The sequence below is a fragment of the Dendronephthya gigantea genome, unplaced genomic scaffold (assembly GCF_004324835.1).
Source record: "Dendronephthya gigantea isolate DGI-Jeju-01 unplaced genomic scaffold, DenGig_1.0 001110F, whole genome shotgun sequence".
In the NCBI taxonomy this organism is placed as follows: domain Eukaryota; kingdom Metazoa; phylum Cnidaria; class Anthozoa; order Malacalcyonacea; family Nephtheidae; genus Dendronephthya; species Dendronephthya gigantea.
In genome coordinates, this window is record NW_021164120.1 from 1 (window position 1) to 8,806 (window position 8,806).

Genomic DNA, 8,806 nt, shown 5'->3' on the forward strand with positions numbered 1-8,806 from the left:
GCTACGTAACTGAGTATTTTATTTGCTCGCAGAGACTCGTCTGTCGAACGTGACCGTCGGCTAGTCTTCACCATGTACGCAAAAAACGTTCGCAGAATGCGCTCTTCTTTCGTAAAACGAAATCACGGACAAAACTCTGAATTGAGATTAAGTTCAATACACAACCGACACAAACCTTTATAAGCGTTTCGTCATCCGAGGAACACAATAAAACATTTTGTTGCTAGAGATGAAAAAGTTAAATTATGGTCGTTAAAGTTTAGGATATAAAGACAGTAGTGATAAATAAATAAACACGCGCTTACCTTCGAATCCCTGTTGGTGATGCCATTTTCATGTAAGGGCTAAAAATACGAAACAGTATGAATAAAGTTAGTTTAGTTCAGGCTCCTGTAGTAACACTGGATCAATAACAGATGATCCTTAGCTTGGTGTCAATAAAAGCGCCAATCACTTCCTGACATTTTCCATAAACTTTAGTCTTCGCGTGTGAATCAAATATTCCAACTTGTTTCATTCATTCTTCGAAGACTACACATGGCTAGACTCGCGCTAAACGACATCCTCACCGGAAAGCACATTGCACATTCATAGTTGGTTTAGTTGTCAATCGCAGTCTGTAGTACAGATCGTTAAATAACTCGAGCCTGAAAACAAAATAGAAAATTCGATCGAATCATGAATTGTTTCATCCATGATTCTATACTTCTCTACTACATACTGCAGGACTAATAACATTGTGTGAACTGTGCAGCAATATAGAGAATAAGTCGCTGAGGTATATTATATATTAGGTATCTGGAATCGTTTTTATGACGCGGGAAGCAAGACAGTAGTTTTATATTTGCAAATCCTGATAGATAAATGTCGTGGACTCACACATTTGTTATCGGCGTCTCCCCGTCGTTTTGTTCCAACAAGACTCTCAAATAATAGTCGCCTGATAGGAGAGATACGTTACTGAGTTTGATTGCGATCAAGGGATAGGGGGGGGGGCGCTTTAAGAAGAACTGTTAAAAACCTAGAGCAGTATAAGGCTTATCACTAACCTATTTTCAGTTGATCAGCTAAACATTCATGCAGGACTTCAAACTAAAGGTGATTCAAAAAAACAACGTAGTTTCCACTCAGGTCTTTTTCCATTGCAAATTTGCGCATCTCAGATTCGAGAGCCCCAGAAGTTCCTCTCGCGTCTGTCACATTGAAAACAAAAGAAATTTTTTCATACTCTTTTACGACAACAGTTTAGAGAAAGAGGTCAGGACTATTGAATTGTCTTGTTATACTCATAGCGACAGGAAATCTCCATTACCTTTTCATTTCCTATATTTTCAATGGAAACTAACTTTAACTTCGAGACTCACCTTGTAATTCCAAATCAGGTTGTACGCTGTCAGATCTTGACTGAATCTGTAAAAAAGATCCGTTTAAATACCATTGCTTTTTCATCTTTCAAACGACTAGAACATTTCCCATTTTCTTAATATGAACACTTACTTGTAATAAAACAACTGGATTTAAATTCTCACATCTTTCCTGGCTTTGAATCCTATTTTTGTCCTCCAATGCGAGAGATATCCTTCAAGTTGATTCCTTGACGTTCCTCTCGCTTTTCCTGAGCTGTAACAGACAAGTATAGCGCGTGAAATAACAGGCTTATACGTACATACAAGCATGCATCATGAAATTTTGGAACACGATTGTTGCTTTAAAACGTACTCTGCAAGCTTTACATTGTCACGAATTGATAAATGATCTTCTTTAGTCTCCGGTGGCTGAAGGAAAGATAAAAACTTTCCAACAAAATTGCTTCTTTACAAAAAGGTTTTACACTTCTGAATGAATTACTATGTAATTATTTCGTCAGTGGGGCAATTGGCACAGTGTAAGGATGAATGATGGAGTTTAGTTACCAAAGCAGTTGATACCACTTAGTCACTATTATGATTGGTTAGTCAGAACCACTGGAATGGGTTTATGTAAATAATGGCCCTTGCAAAAAATTCTCAAAGATTTCCTACCTCGTCAGGGCTTTCAAGGTAATAGAGCAAACCAGCAGGCTGTGAAAATCGTATTCAAATTTATTACATAATGGTTTATGAACCAAAACTTACGAACAGGAAATCCCGCATTTAAACTTTATTGTATATTTTAGACATTAAAAACTATAACTGCTTTAATACGAACATTATTCTCACAAGTAATGCCATTGCTCTTGGATGACCAGTTTTCCAGAGAGCCACTAGATGTCCACTCAATTGCCTATATGCCAACAATAAAGATTATAAATTACTTATGGAGTATGCTTGTTAGTTTCAATTGAACTATTTACAGATGGCTAGTATATAGAGGATTATAAAATCACAAGTTTTAAGATGAATCTAAGAATGTTGCTAAAATACAACTCAGGTCCTCCGGATGGAATCGAGGCTATACATCTGCAACAATTTTTTAATTTATCACACTAATTCGCACCTGTTCAGTAGCGAACGTCTATCAGTGCTTTGCGTAATCATGGCCATGCGTAAGCGTTTTGGTAGAGCGCCCTTGGCAAGCGCCTCTTGTATTTTTGCCGCGGTTTCTTCATCAGCTTCCTAAAGTGAAGTTCAAAATAAATATCAACAGATGATTTTAGGCACTTCACACGGTGCAGGAATATTCTAGAGGTTTTAAAGGGTCTTAATTTCGTGTGGTATTATACACACTTCAAATTCAAGCCAGGAACAGTTGATGGAAAAATTAGTCAACAATACGTTCTCAGTGACAAGAGCATTCACCGGCATCGCAAAAGCGATTCCTGCAGGAGGATCTATAGTTGACTCATTTTTCCGTCAACTGTTCCTGGCTTGAATTGAAGTGTGTATAATACTTCTCAAAATTAAGACGCTTTAAAACCTCTTAAATATCAACTGTTGTGAAAAGACAGTAGTTTGAATATTTTCAAATCCTGATAGATAAATATCGTGGACTCACACATTTGTTATCGGCGTCTCCCCGTCGTTTTGTTCCACAAGACTCTCAAATAATAGTCGCCTGATAGGAGAGATACGTTACTGAGTTTGATTGCGATCAAGGGATGGGGGGGCGCTTTAAGAAGAACTGTTAAAAAGCTAGAGCAGTATAAGGCTTATCACTAACCTATTTTCAGTTGATCAGCTAAACATTCATGTAGGACTTCAAACTAAAGGTGATTTCAAAAAACAACGTAGTTTCCACTCTGGTCTTTTTCCATTGCAAATTTGCGCATCTCAGATTCGAGAGCCCAGAAGTTCCTCTCGCGTCTGTCACATTGAAAACAAAAGAAATTTTTTCATACTCTTTTACGACAACAGTTTAGAGAAAGAGGTCAGGACTATTGAATTGTCTTGTTATACTCATAGCGACAGGAAATTCTCTATTACCTTTTCATTTCCTATTTTTTAATGGAAACTAACTTTAACTTCGAGACTCACCTTGTAATTCCAATCAGGTTGTACGCTGTCAGATCTTGACTGAATCTGTAAAAAAGATCCGTTTAAATACCATTGCTTTTTCATCTTTCAAACGACTAGAAATTTCCATTTTCTAATATGAACACTTACTTGTAATAAAACAACTGGATTTAAATTCTCACATCTTTCCTGGCTTTGAATCCTATTTTTGTCCTCAATGCGAGAGATATCCTTCAAGTTGATTCCTTGACGTTCCTCTCGCTTTTCCTGAGCTGTAACAGACAAGTATAGCGCGTGAAATAACAGGCTTATACGTACATACAAGCATGCATCATGAAATTTTGGAACACGATTGTTGCTTTAAAACGTACTCTGCAAGCTTTACATTGTCACGAATTGATAAATGATCTTCTTTAGTCTCCGGTGGCTGAAGGAAAGATAAAAACTTTCCAACAAAATTGCTTCTTTACAAAAAGGTTTTACACTTCTGAATGAATTACTATGTAATTATTTCGTCAGTGGGGCAGTTGGCACAGTATAAGGATGAATGATGGAGTTTAGTTACCAAAGCAGTTGATACCACTTAGTCACTATTATGATTGGTTAGTCAGAACCACTGGAATGGGTTTATGTAAATAATGGCCCTTGCAAAAAATTCTCAAAGATTTCCTACCTCGTCAGGGCTTTCAAGGTAATAGAGCAAACCAGCAGGCTGTGAAAATCGTATTCAAATTTATTACATAATGGTTTATGAACCAAAACTTACGAACAGGAAATCCCGCATTTAAACTTTATTGTATATTTTAGACATTAAAAACTATAACTGCTTTAATACGAACATTATTCTCACAAGTAATGCCATTGCTCTTGGATGACCAGTTGTCCAGAGAGCCACTAGATGTCCACTCAATTGCCTATATGCCAACAATAAAGATTATAAATTACTTATGGAGTATGCTTGTTAGTCAATTGAACTATTTACAGATGGCTAGTATATAGAGGATTATAAAATCACAAGTTTTAAGATGAATCTAAGAATGTTGCTAAAATACAACTCAGGTCCTCCGGATGGAATCGAGGCTATACATCTGCAACAATTTGTTAATTTATCACACTAATTCGCACCTGTTCAGTAGCGAACGTCTATCAGTGCTTTGCGTAATCATGGCCATGCGTAAGCGTTTTGGTAGAGCGCCCTTGGCAAGCGCCAAATCTTGTATTTTTGCCGCGGTTTCTTCATCAGCTTCCTAAAGTGAAGTTCAAAATAAATCAACAGATGATTTTAGGCACTTCACACGGTGCAGGAATATTCTAGAGGTTTTAAAGGGTCTTAATTTCGTGTGGTATTATACACACTTCAAATTCAAGCCAGGAACAGTTGATGGAAAAATTAGTCAACTATACGTTCTCAGTGACAAGAGCATTGCACCGGCATCGCAAAAGCGATTCCTGCCGGAGGATCTATAGTTGACTCATTTTTCCATCAACTGTTCCTGGCTTGAATTGAAGTGTGTATAATACTTCTCAAAATTAAGACGCTTTAAAACCTCTTAAATATCAACTGTTGTGAAAAGACAGTAGTTTGAATATTTGCAAATCCTGATAGATAAATGTCGTGGACTCACACATTTGTTATCGGCGTCTCCCCGTCGTTTTGTTCCAACAAGACTCTCAAATAATAGTCGCCTGATAGGAGAGATACGTTACTGAGTTTGATTGCGATCAAGGGATAGGGGGGGGGCGCTTTAAGAAGAACTGTTAAAAAGCTAGAGCAGTATAAGGCTTATCACTAACCTATTTTCAGTTGATCAGCTAAACATTCATGCAGGACTTCAAACTAAAGGTGATTCCAAAAAACAACGTAGTTTCCACTCAGGTCTTTTTCCATTGCAAATTTGCGCATCTCAGATTCGAGAGCCCCAGAAGTTCCTCTCGCGTCTGTCACATTGAAAACAAAAGAAATTTTTTCATACTCTTTTACGACAACAGTTTAGAGAAAGAGGTCAGGACTATTGAATTGTCTTGTTATACTCATAGCGACAGGAAATCTCTATTACCTTTTCATTTCCTATATTTTCAATGGAAACTAACTTTAACTTCGAGACTCACCTTGTAATTCCAAATCAGGTTGTACGCTGTCAGATCTTGACTGAATCTGTAAAAAAGATCCGTTTAAATACCATTGCTTTTTCATCTTTCAAACGACTAGAACATTTCCCATTTTCTTAATATGAACACTTACTTGTAATAAAACAACTGGATTTAAATTCTCACATCTTTCCTGGCTTTGAATCCTATTTTTGTCCTCCAATGCGAGAGATATCCTTCAAGTTGATTCCTTGACGTTCCTCTCGCTTTTCCTGAGCTGTAACAGACAAGTATAGCGCGTGAAATAACAGGCTTATACGTACATACAAGCATGCATCATGAAATTTTGGAACACGATTGTTGCTTTAAAACGTACTCTGCAAGCTTTACATTGTCACGAATTGATAAATGATCTTCTTTAGTCTCCGGTGGCTGAAGGAAAGATAAAAACTTTCCAACAAAATTGCTTCTTTACAAAAAGGTTTTACACTTCTGAATGAATTACTATGTAATTATTTCGTCAGTGGGGCAGTTGGCACAGTATAAGGATGAATGATGGAGTTTAGTTACCAAAGCAGTTGATACCACTTAGTCACTATTATGATTGGTTAGTCAGAACCACTGGAATTGGTTTATGTAAATAATGGCCCTCGCAAAAAATTCTCAAAGATTTCCTACCTCGTCAGGGCTTTCAAGGTAATAGAGCAAACCAGCAGGCTGTGAAAATCGTATTCAAATTTATTACATAATGGTTTATGAACCAAAACTTACGAACAGGAAATCCCGCATTTAAACTTTATTGTATATTTTAGACATTAAAAACTATAACTGCTTTAATACGAACATTATTCTCACAAGTAATGCCATTGCTCTTGGATGACCAGTTGTCCAGAGAGCCACTAGATGTCCACTCAATTGCCTATATGCCAACAATAAAGATTATAAATTACTTATGGAGTATGCTTGTTAGTCTCAATTGAACTATTTACAGAAGGCTAGTATATAGAGGATTATAAAATCACAAGTTTTAAGATGAATCTAAGAATGTTGCTAAAATACAACTCAGGTCCTCCGGATGGAATCGAGGCTATACATCTGCAACAATTTGTTAATTTATCACACTAATTCGCACCTGTTCAGTAGCGAACGTCTATCAGTGCTTTGCGTAATCATGGCCATGCGTAAGCGTTTTGGTAGAGCGCCCTTGGCAAGCGCCAAATCTTGTATTTTTGCCGCGGTTTCTTCATCAGCTTCCTAAAGTGAAGTTCAAATAAATATCAACAGATGATTTTAGGCACTTCACACGGTGCAGGAATATTCTAGAGGTTTTAAAGGGTCTTAATTTCGTGTGGTATTATACACACTTCAAATTCAAGCCAGGAACAGTTGATGGAAAAATTAGTCAACTATACGTTCTCAGTGACAAGAGCATTTCACCGGCATCGCAAAAGCGATTCCTGCCGGAGGATCTATAGTTGACTCATTTTTCCATCAACTGTTCCTGGCTTGAATTGAAGTGTGTATAATACTTCTCAAAATTAAGACGCTTTAAAACCTCTTAAATATCAACTGTTGTGAAAAGACAGTAGTTTGAATATTTGCAAATCCTGATAGATAAATGTCGTGGACTCACACATTTGTTATCGGCGTCTCCCCGTCGTTTTGTTCCAACAAGACTCTCAAATAATAGTCGCCTGATAGGAGAGATACGTTACTGAGTTTGATTGCGATCAAGGGATAGGGGGGGGCGCTTTAAGAAGAACTGTTAAAAAGCTAGAGCAGTATAAGGCTTATCACTAACCTATTTTCAGTTGATCAGCTAAACATTCATGCAGGACTTCAAACTAAAGGTGATTCCAAAAAACAACGTAGTTTCCACTCAGGTCTTTTTCCATTGCAAATTTGCGCATCTCAGATTCGAGAGCCCCAGAAGTTCCTCTCGCGTCTGTCACATTGAAAACAAAAGAAATTTTTTCATACTCTTTTACGACAACAGTTTAGAGAAAGAGGTCAGGACTATTGAATTGTCTTGTTATACTCATAGCGACAGGAAATTCTCTATTACCTTTTCATTTCCTATATTTTCAATGGAAACTAACTTTAACTTCGAGACTCACCTTGTAATTCCAAATCAGGTTGTACGCTGTCAGATCTTGACTGAATCTGTAAAAAAGATCCGTTTAAATACCATTGCTTTTTCATCTTTCAAACGACTAGAACATTTCCCATTTTCTTAATATGAACACTTACTTGTAATAAAAACTGGATTTAAATTCTCACATCTTTCCTGGCTTTGAATCCTATTTTTGTCTCCAATGCGAGGATATCCTTCAAGTTGATTCCTTGACGTTCCTCTCGCTTTTCCTGAGCTGTAACAGACAAGTATAGCGCGTGAAATAACAGGCTTATACGTACATACAAGCATGCATCATGAAATTTTGGAACACGATTGTTGCTTTAAAACGTACTCTGCAAGCTTTACATTGTCACGAATTGATAAATGATCTTCTTTAGTCTCCGGTGGCTGAAGGAAAGATAAAAACTTTCCAACAAAATTGCTTCTTTACAAAAAGGTTTTACACTTCTGAATGAATTACTATTTAATTATTTCGTCAGTGGGGCAGTTGGCACAGTATAAGGATGAATGATGGAGTTTAGTTACCAAAGCAGTTGATACCACTTAGTCACTATTATGATTGGTTAGTCAGAACCACTGCAATGGGTTTATGTAAATAATGGCCCTCGCAAAAAATTCTCAAAGATTTCCTACCTCGTCAGGGCTTTCAAGGTAATAGAGCAAACCAGCAGGCTGTGAAAATCGTATTCAAATTTATTACATAATGGTTTATGAACCAAAACTTACGAACAGGAAATCCCGCATTTAAACTTTATTGTATATTTTAGACATTAAAAACTATAACTGCTTTAATACGAACATTATTCTCACAAGTAATGCCATTGCTCTTGGATGACCAGTTGTCCAGAGAGCCACTAGATGTCCACTCAATTGCCTATATGCCAACAATAAAGATTATAAATTACTTATGGAGTATGCTTGTTAGTCTCAATTGAACTATTTACAGATGGCTAGTATATAGAGGATTATAAAATCACAAGTTTTAAGATGAATCTAAGAATGTTGCTAAAATACAACTCAGGTCCTCCGGATGGAATCGAGGCTATACATCTGCAACAATTTGTTAATTTATCACACTAATTCGCACCTGTTCAGTAGCGAACGTCTATCAGTGCTTTGCGTAATCATGGCCATGCGTAAGCGTTTTGGT

At 37.0% G+C, this 8,806-nt stretch overlaps 1 long non-coding RNA gene across 1 annotated transcript; it reads right to left on the reverse strand.

Annotated features, from left to right (window-relative positions):
* Positions 1-2,021: 2,021 nt before the first annotated feature.
* LOC114545011 lies at positions 2,022-4,598 on the reverse strand. The gene is made up of 3 exons (XR_003690734.1): positions 4,557-4,598; positions 2,188-2,262; positions 2,022-2,060 (listed from the first exon to the last, which is right to left on the reverse strand). It is a non-coding gene; the product is annotated as an uncharacterized LOC114545011 (long non-coding RNA).
* Positions 4,599-8,806: the final 4,208 nt, after the last annotated feature.